The sequence below is a fragment of the Cololabis saira genome, chromosome 9 (assembly GCF_033807715.1).
Source record: "Cololabis saira isolate AMF1-May2022 chromosome 9, fColSai1.1, whole genome shotgun sequence".
NCBI lineage: Eukaryota > Metazoa > Chordata > Actinopteri > Beloniformes > Belonidae > Cololabis > Cololabis saira.
The window spans coordinates 2,176,559-2,187,735 of record NC_084595.1 but is presented as its reverse complement, the minus strand read 5'-3'; positions in this window follow the sequence as shown (position 1 = coordinate 2,187,735).

Here is an 11,177-nt window from a genome sequence, read left to right as displayed (position 1 = left end):
ATATATATATATATATATATATATATATGTACCTGCATATTCGAGACAAATAAAAATCAAATCAAAAATAAAAAAATGTGATCTTTATCTCCCTCTGGTGGTGAAAACATGAATTACAAGAACATTGTATGTTTCCACAGGTGAACAGGGATGAAGATGAAGATGATGATGTGGTGAACTATGAAAACGATGAAGACCTGCTTGCTTCTGTCCGATCCACAGATCAATAAATCAGCTGTGTGTGACTGAAACATTAGCGTTAGCCTGATTACAGAGCAGCAGACGGATGTTTGGTCTCTGAAATTTCAGCTCTGTTTATGACAATCCTAGTGTTTAGTCTTCATCATTTTATGATCTTCAAAAATCCTCTGCAGCTTTTCCTCGGCGTCACTCCTGCATCGCCTGATGGATGTTTGACCCGCTAGCATGCTAACAATGTATTAAATCTCCTAAACTGGGATCATCTCTCTTTATCCCTGATAGTCTCATGCGTATATTAATCATGTTTGTAAAATATGCACTAAGTTCAGCCCAGACTGAACTGGTACTGAACTGGTATTAAACTGGTACTGAACTGGTATTAAACTGGTATTAAACTGGACTGCAATGGTGTTGCAAATGTGTTATTGAAAATATAAACTGGTAAAATGCTTTCTGTAAAAACGGCTGTTTTTGTTTAGTTTAGTTTTTTAGCTAATCTATTAGGAGGACTTTGTTAAAGTACCAGGCCTGGAAATGACCGAAATTGATGAAAAATGCCATTTTCTGTTCAAAATGCTGGACTTCCTGTGTGAGTTAGAGCATGGGTCCAAGAGACTTTTTTGTAGGTCTTTGTCTGATACAATAGACACATAAATGCCATTGCTGTAGGTCAAAGCATATTGTGGGGCTCGTCGAAAAACTTTAAGTAGGTGGCGCTATCGAGCCCAAATTTGTACACCCATGCCCGTCGCCCCCAAAATACGTCATTTTACGTGACACCTGAAGCGTGTGCAAAATTTGATGAGTTTTCGAGCATGTTAAGGCCTCCAAAAAGGCAATTCATTTATTGGAATAATAATAATAATTAAAGCTGCAAACTGCTTTAATAATAATAATTAAAGCTGCGAGCGTTTATCAGGCCTTGGCACTTATGACAGAGATTATAACACACAACCCTCTTAAAACACACACACACACACACACACACACACACACACACACACACACACACACACACACACACACACACACACAGAAAAAAACACTGCTTTAATAAGATATTTAAACGTGGGATTTCTGATAAACAGTTATTATTAATGTGAATATGATGACAAAGGAGGTAGAGCCAAAAATAGATCAGCAAAAACAGTTGCGGTGCGACCTGGATGCTCCTCCCCCCTCTGTCCCCCCTCTGTCCCCCTCTCCTCCCTGCACGCACCCGTCACGTGCCAAGGCTGATTTGTGGTTCTGCGTTACACCAACCGTACCGCGCGCGTCGCCGCGTGACCCTATGCCGTAGGTTACGCCGTACCCTACGGCGTAGGATCTGCTTCGATTTAACGCAGAACCATAATTCAGGCTTCACCCGTTACCGCCGATCTTCACACACTCAGCAGAAATTTTTCTACAAAACGGCAAGATATAAATCTACACTTTTTACACAGAATGGAGAAAACACAATAGGTTTCGAAATATCCAGCTCCCATTGGTCGTTTATGTCGTTGAACGAAAATAGAGGTTATAGTAGGCTACGTGAAACGGAGTTCTTTGTATGTGCACTCGATTGCTGTTCCTGCGGAAGACCCGGATGTCTGGCACAGTAGAATTGAAATTGAATTGCAAGAACTGAATTTGAATCGTGAGAGCTGAATGTAGATTCAGTTTTTCAATGCAATGATTCAAATTAAACAATACAAATTCAAATTATGTGATTCAGATTCAGTTTTTTAATGCAATTATTCAAGTTGAGCAATTCAAATTCAAATATAAATGATTCAAATTCAGTTTCTAGTGGCACATATTTCTGCCCATACTGTTTCCACTCCTGTAAAAGTCGCCTAAAATGCTTGTCCAAGGCAAACCCAAAGTAAATTGAAATCTGTTCTTGAACCGTTTGAAGTACATGGATGGTTTTGGTCTCTTTTGAAAGGTAACTCTCTGAGGTTTTCCCCCCAAGTGTCAGAATCACTGTAACTGCTACTAGCATTGAGTAATCTAAGTTTGAACACTCTGAAATAGAAGGTTTTTATTTGTTTTGTAACCAGATTTCTGCACATGAATCTGTGACTTATTAGTTGGAAAACACAATGAGACACAGCCTGAAGCCTTATCTAGTGCAAGTTCAAATTTGATAACAATACCACAAAAAATGAGTATTTTACACGTTTCTGTAAGATTATGTCTAGACTTTTACAAAAATGGCCATTTGGAGATGCTAAAAAGGACACTTGGATAACCAGGTCACATACCTGGATAAAAGGTCATAACTCTTGAACCTTTCAATGTACTGTCATAATTTTGGCCTCTAATGAAAGCTGAAACTTAGAGTATCCTATCATATATCCAGATTCACTATCAATATTGCTGAAAATTTTTTACTGAAACAGTAAGCTAAACCTTGCACATAAAAGGGTCAAAACACGGACGCACGTTTGATTCGCTGCAGTGATTTCATGGAATGCCTTTAATTCCCAGTTGTGGGTTTTATTCCCGCCCCCTGAAGCGGCACATTGTTGTTTTTCAGCATTTTATTGGGTATACAATGTGCCAGTCATAAGATAAGATAAGATAAGATAGTCCTTTATTACTCCCTCAATGGGGAAACTCACGTATTAGCAGCAGTACACTTAACATCTTAAAACACACACACACACACACACACACACACACACACACACACACACACACACACACACACACACACACACACACACACACACACACACACACACACACACACAAAAATTATGCAGGGAAGGGGGGTAAGTAAAAAAGTAAAAGATATATATAATTAAAGGATATGGACAATATATACGTTGCGGTGGAGATAAAAAATAGTGCGAAGGAAAAAAAACAGTGCAAAAAGAGTGTGAGGTAGACAGACAGATATTGCACATATGATTATTGCACATCTTATGTTATTGCACAGCTATTGTCCGTTAGCTACTGAGAGCAGGCCTGGTTGTGGAGTCTGATGGCAGCGGGGAGGAAGGACCTGCGATGCCTCTCAGTGGTGCATCGTGGGTGACGAAGCCGGTTCTGATGGAGCTCCAGGGCTCTGACAGTCTCATGAAGGGGGTGGGAGACATTGTCCATGATGGAGGACAGTTAGCCACCATCCTCCTCTCCCCCACCACCTCCACCCGGTCCAGACTGCAGCCCAGGACAGAGTCGGCTTTCCTCACCACCTTGTCCAGTCTCTTCCTCTCTGCTGCAGTGATGCTGCTGCTCCAGCAGACCACCCCATAAAAGATGGCCAACGCCACCATAGAGTCATAGAAGGTCCTCAGGAGGCTGTCCCTCACTCCAAATGACCTCAGTCTGCGCAGCAGGTGGAGTCTGCTTTGGCCCTTCTTCATCAGCACGATTGTTCGAATTGGCAATTTTTTTTCATGACAAAAGGGGGACATGTGCTTCATTTCCATACAGGCGCTCATTCGCTACTGTAGGCTGTAGAGGGGACAGGGAAGCTCCTGTACGGGTGGATGAGGTGTCAATCAAAAAGAGGGGGTGCCGACTCCATTTTGAGACCCAAGGTGTCCCGTCTGGAGACGTGCACAGTGCAGTTACAGCAACAACACGTTCCGGCTTATTTCCAATGAAGCACCAGCTGTTTGTGGATATTTACTGGTGTAATAATGTACTTAATACTTTACTGCAGTGTTTCCCAACCTCGGTCCTCAAGGCCCACTGTCTTGCATGTTTTAGATGCTACCCTGGTTCAGCACACCGTGATACAAGTGGCTGTGTCATCAACAGAATTGTGCAGGCCTTGATGACGAGCTAATTAGGACCATTAATTAGAATCAGGTGTGATGATGAAAGGAAACATCTAAAACATGCAGGACAGTGGGGCTTGAGGACCGAGGTTGGAAAACACTGCTTTACTGGATTGTATCTACTGGACCTTTCTGAATGTAACCAGACCATTTTTGTGGGAATATTTTTGACTGGACGAGTCCTATGAGGCTTCATCGGTAAGTTGCGTCAGTTGCACAAATGTTTGTTTGTAGTGTCAATATCTACCAGCTGCTATGATTATATCCTGAAATGGTTTATTTTCTGGAATTACAAGAATCTTAGCTTTCTAAGCAAGATTTGTAAGGTTTGTACAAGATTTGGACTGAGTGTGGACTGAATATGGACTGGACGGCAACGGGCTAATAGAGCCGTACTTATTAAGGAAGTCAATAACCTGCTCATCCTGATCTGCAACCTGGGTTATCCCACTCACAATGACTGCATTAGGGATTTTAACACCCGACCTTTGTACAAAATCCATATTGGATGTAATTTCAGTATTGATATTGAAATTAACTGGCTCCTGGCTGGCTCGCCAATTTTTTTAATCCTTGTCACAAAGTAGCAACAGAGCACAGGTAAATAATGTTATAAATAAACATAAATATAAATAACTGGACCAGTATCAGGTCAATAATGTTCAATATAAATAAGTGGACCAGTATCATAAGATACTCAGTTTTTAAGAGCCAGTATGTTGAACATCAATAATGACACAGACAGCAATGGTTTTTGTGGCCACTTATTATTGCAGGTTGACAGGAAAGTAAACAATACAATAACTTGTTAGAAAACAGTGTATGGAAAATAAGAAAAAGCTTTAACAGATGAACAACATGTACTCCAAATTATATTTTTAGATAAACACTTATAACACACTTATAACACACTATAGATTAAAATGAATTATTTATTTACTTACAAATCAAATGATTTTTTAAAGGATTTTAATGACTAGTTTACTGTGCAAATGAAATAAACAATTTTAAAGGGACAGTTCTTATATTAAAAGGGTATAATTATAGAGCCTGGGCTACACTGGCATTGCATTGTTATTTCACTGGTGTTGCAGTAGCACTGCACTGGTGTTGCACTGGTGTTCCCTAAACTGGTAATGCACTGGTGTTGCACTGATGTTGCACTGGTGTTCCCTAAACTGGTATTTCAATGGTATTTCACTGGTACTGCTCTGGTACCGACCTGATACTGAAATGGTACTGAACTGTTACTAAACTGGTATTTCACTAGTATTACACAACTACTGCACTTGCACTGATCTGGTATTGGATTTGTATTGCACTGGCACTGCACTGGTATTAAACTGGTATTAAACTGGTATTTCACTGATACTAAGTGTACACAAGTTCATCTTTGAATTAACCTATAAAAGGGCAAACATGAAAAAGAAGTACATGTTTGTTTCCCAGGTCAACGATGACGTCTCAGAAACAACAAGAACATCTTTTAAGTTGAACTGCAACAAAGAAAAGACAAAAACTGAATGTTCAGTTTAATAAAATTTAACTTAAAAACAAGGATCTTTTTAAATGCTGCTTTTGCAGACATTTCATTTCCATTGGTGCTTTTTCAAAGACAGTTCTAGTCTTTAGTCACGCACATAAAGGAAATAACATCGTCACAGACCTGCAGCTGAGAAAACCACCGGAACACGGGGTTATTTTTAAAAGTTGGTGGTGATGTTATTTTGATAATATTAGTCCAGAATGGAAACTTGTTGACTTTATTCCATCTTGTTTTTATGTTAAAGATGAGCTGCTTGTTCCTCCATAACGTCTCAAAGGGGTTCAGCAGGTGTCACGTTCAAACAAGCAGAAGTTTCTGTTTCTGAGAAAATAAATCAGAACCAAGAAAGTTTTGCTCTTTTTTAAAATAATTATTATTTTATTGGAAACCAAATCTATCACTCTTTTAAATCAAATCCTTCTTAAGGGTCAACTGAAATGTAACAAAAGTAAATCTTCAACAGAAAAACCTTTGCATGTTCACTTTTAAACAATTCAGGGTTGTTTCCTGTAACTTTGACTTGTTTTCATTTATTTCAGGAAACAAAGACACGTCAGGGTCCGAGTGGTTACTTTAAAGATTGATTTAGTGATTAAGTTGCCCAGAAACAGGAAGTGCCACCATCACGTACAGACCTGCAGCAGAGAAGCATCATTTCATCCAGCAGAGACAGAATGACACCACGACTGCAGCTCTTCATCACTTTACTGCTTCAATTTGAAGGTAAAGATCAACTCTGACTCATGTTTTAGGGTTTAATTTGATTTAAAAAGACTGTAAAATCCACTCTGAAGTTGTTGTGTACCGTTGAACGTTGCTGTTTCACTAAATGTGTTTTCTTTAATAAAACTCTGTTACAATCAGACCACTTAAAGACAACGTTACATAACTCTGAATGTTTCACTAGAGATTATGGGCCCGATTTACTAAAGGTTTGCGTGTGTTAAAACCTGTGCAAACTTGACAGCACCCGCAAACCAAAGTGCCAGCTGATCTACTAACAGCGTGCAAAGAGGACTGCGTCTCTCAAATGCGCTAAATTGCACACGCAATTCAGTTAGTACTTTTGCCCTGATGAATAATCAATATGGGGCGTACCCGCCAGAGAGCGCTAAATACTGGGAGGGGAAGATGCAAATTGCTCCATTTACCACGCGCAATGAGATTTACCAAGCCTGAAAGTAATTGCGCGTATTGTTATTGTGTCTGTATTTAATACGTTCGAAAGGAAGGTGCTAATCTGCTGCTGCTGTTATTGTGGCAAGGAGGCGACATCCAAAATCAAAGAATACGCAGAGAGAGAGTCTTTATTCTGCTGCATGCTATTTTAAAAATGGTTGCACAAGTTTTATTAAAGGCCACTTTTTCTTTAGTTCTTCGCCTTATATCTTGCCACCTTCTCTTAATGTGCCCCCCTCCACTCGCCCACAAGCAGGCCAAGCCTTTCTGCAAAACTTTGTATTTTATTGATTATTTATCTTATTGAACGTGAAATCATCCTTCGTAAATTACATTTAATTAAAACCCGTGCTTATTAATCACAAAACACAGGTTAAACATCATGACCAAATCCGCTCCGACCCGCTGTGTCAGGATCAGCGCAGAGACTGCAGCTTCGCCTGAATTATGGTTCTGCGTTAAATCGACGGCCATATGATGGTCCCGTCTGTCACACATTTACTGTCAGTGTTTGCTATATAATATATAATATTTGCAATATGCTGTGGACATCTGAATAAAAACTTAACTCATAAATAGATTGAATCAAAGCTCTCTCCAGCTCTGTCTGATTGTCTTTTTCTCCTCAGATCATGCCGAGCACCGCCGGGTCACGCAAACCCGACCAATTAAATATTAAAATCAAATTCAGTCCTGTGGCCCGTTTTTCTATTTCGTATTTTTGATCTGTGCCTAAAATTGAAATATGAAAAACCAGACGTTTTTCCGTTTTTTGTGTTACCAACTGCATTTATTCTATCGCAGGTTTTCTCCGATATTGCGTTTCTTTTGGTAATGTTTAAATTTCTTTGCTGTAGTTCATGAATGTGTTTATTTGCCTCTTCCACTAATATCTCTAACTCCAACTCGTCAAATTTCATTTTGCGCTTGTGACTTGTGACTGTGCATTCCATCCAGACTCTCCATGGCGCAGATCTGCGCTCGCAAACCTTAACACGCAACACCTCATTTAAATACTGCTGTTTGCACCTGTTATCAATTGCGCACGCAATCTTAGTTGATCACCCGCAAACCACACGCAAACAGCAAGCGCAAACTTTTTCAGTGCACACGCAATTTAGTACTCTTTATTTAGGATCTTAGTAAATCGGGCCCTATGTGTGTTGATGTTTCTTCTCTGTGTTGACAAACATAAATATGAAGGTTAAATATGTTTCTAGGGTCAGGTTAATGTGTGAAGTGTAAAACTTTTCTCAGAGTGTTTTTCTCTGCAGCAGGAATCAGTGATGGACGAATCGTTCTCCATCACAGAGCTGGAGATGACGTTGTTTTACCGTCTAACGTTGATTCTTCACATTACCAATGTTCTGGTGCTGTATGGATTTATCACAACGATCTATATAGAAAAGACATCGTTCTTAATGGAACTATTGTGAAGACGTCACCTGGAGCTGACAGGATGAGTTTGAGCAGTAACTGCTCTCTGATCATCAACAACATCACCGCTGAAGATGCTGGTCATTACACCTGTATGAATGGAAATGGTGTTGTTTACTCATACAAATATGTGTATCTGAATGTTTTAACAGGTGAGTGTTTTGACTTAATAACATCCAGACTGTCAGTTTGAATCCTCCTCATCAACTCTGAGTGAAACGCTGTTAAAAGCTTGTGTGGATTTGTCAGCGACATGAACGTCTGGTGTGTTTAGGATCGTCCTCAACATGATGGATCCTCTCAGAGGAACTGGACCACAAACACCTGACGTTTATTTACACGTTTAAATATCTGATGTTTCCATCAGAAAATCACTCAGTAAAACTGGATCAGTAAAATGAGGAGTTTCTCTTATTCAAGTGGCTGAAATAAGAGTTATTTATCTTCTTCCAGTCTCTCCATCTCCACCAGATGTGGATCCAGGAAGGGATGGAGACGTGACATTACGCTGTTCTCTGGTGAGAGACCGTTACTTCGGTCCCTGTGAGCAGAACAGCATCATCTGGGTGGATGAGACAGGAAGTGTGCTGCTTGGTGAAGGTAATGGGTTTGTGTCTGGAGGACAGAACAACTGTGTTTCTGATCTGATGGTGAAACATCAGAGAGGCTCCAAGAGAAGATTCACCTGCCAGGTTGTTGAAGGAGACAGAGTGGAGATAGATGCTGAATACACGCTGGACTTTACAGGTAAGACCCTGAAATCATGGCGATAATAAGACTGGATGTCATCATTCAGACTTTACACTTTTAATCAGTTAAAGTGTTAAGATTGACTTTCTGACCATTTTGTTGAATCCTTTGGTTCCAGATTATACCGGATTGATTATTGGATGGGTGGTCCGGGGGCTGATGGTGATTCTGGTCAGCATCGTTATGTTTACCATTTACAGGATGAAAGTTAAAAGGAACAACCCCATAAATCAAACAGGTGTGTTTGCCCTGCCTGTCAGGTTGTTATTTAGTTTCTGAAGTTAGATTGAGTTAAACTCTGAAACAAAATCAACAAACAGCGTTTTCTCAAACTGGAATAAAGCAGTTAAAGATGTGATTGTTTGTGAAAATGGCGTGGAGACTGGTGGACAACTGGTGAGAGTCTGAGATGGTGGATTTAATCTGCTGCTTTTGAAAGAACGACTGCAGGATAAAATGATCTAAACTAGACTTGAAGAGAAGACGTCGCAGCTGCAAATGTAGAGAAAAGAGGAAATATAAACTATTTCTTCCCTCCAGCATCACTGGAAATGTAACATTTGTGACTTATTAATGAACAAGTTAATCAGAAGTTATATTATTATTAATAATGATGATAGAATAAAGATAATGAATGTGTTATCCTGTCAACTAACTCTAAGAATTTAACATCCTTTGTTCCAGATGTTCAGTTGCCAATGCATCAGTATGTGAGTATCTTCACTAATATTTAATATTTTATATATATATATATATACATATATATATATATATATATATATATATATATATATATATATATATATATATATATATATATATATATATATATATATATATATATATATACCTGTATGGAATATCCATGTTCATCAAATGTTTCCTGTTTGTTCGTTTCCATCAACATTTGCTGCTGATTATTCTTGGTTTTCTGTTAATAAACCTAAACACCAGAGAGTCAATCATTATTGAGGTCTTAGCTGACTTACAAGACATTAAATGATCCTTTATAGCTGTTAACTTTCATAAATGTTATTAATGGATGATTTTCTGGTTTTCATTCAGATATTGATATTAAAAGAGTTTATAATTGCAGATCAATTTCACAGGAACCATTAAGAACGGTCCATTATCATGTAAATATGATCTTTATCTCCCTCTGGTGGTGAAAACATGAATTACAAGAACATTGTCTGTTTCCACAGCTGAACAGGGATGAAGATGAAGATTATGATGATGTGGTGAACTATGAAAACGATGAAGACCTGCCTGCTTCTGTCCGATCCACAGATCAATAAATCAGCTGTGTGATGGAAACGTTAGCGTTAGCTTGGCTACAGAGCAGCAGACGGATGTTTGGTCTCTGAAATTTCAGCTCTGTCTATGACAATCCTAGTGTTTAGTCTTCATCATTTTGTGATTTTCAAAAATCCTCTGCAGCTTTTCCTCGGCGTCGCTCCTGCATCGCCTGATGGATGTTTGACCCGCTAGCTAACGATGTATTAAACCTCCTAAACTGGGATCATCTCTCTTTATTCCTGATAGTCTCATGAAATATATTAATCATGTTTGTAAAATATGCTCTCAGTTCAGCTCAGACTGAACTGGTACTGAACTGGTATTAAACTGGAACTGAACTGGTATTAAACTGGTATTAAACTGGACTGCAATGGTGTTGCAAATTTGTTATTGAAAATATAAACTGGTAAAATGCTTTCTGTAAAAAAGGCTGCAAGTGTTTAAAAACGCTGGGATGAGAGAAGCAGGTTTAATAATAATAATTAAAGCTGCAGTCAGCTATAATAATAATAATAATTAAAGCTGCGATCAGATATCCCCAAGATATCGTTTCTCATCTCAACATCAAGCCAGGTATTTATTTATGATGTTTATTTATGATGTTCATGATTATATTTTAATGTCTAGTTTTGAGCTAATCTATTCAAATCTCTAGGAGGACTTTGTTAAAGTATGAGGCCTGGAAGTTACCAAAATTGATGAAAAAGGCCATTTTCTGTTCAAAATGCTGGACTTCCTGTGTGAGTTAGAGAATGGGTCCAAGAGACTTTTTTGTAGGTCTTTGTCTAATATAATAGACACATAAATGTCATTGCTGTAGGTCAAAGCATATTGTGCGGTTCATCGAAAAACTTTAAGTAGGTGGCGCTATGGAGCCCAATTTTGTACACCCATGCCCGTCGCCCCCAAAATACGTCATTTTATGTGACACCTGAAGTGTGTGCAAAATTTGGTGAGTTTTCGAGCATGTTAAGGCCTCCAAAAAG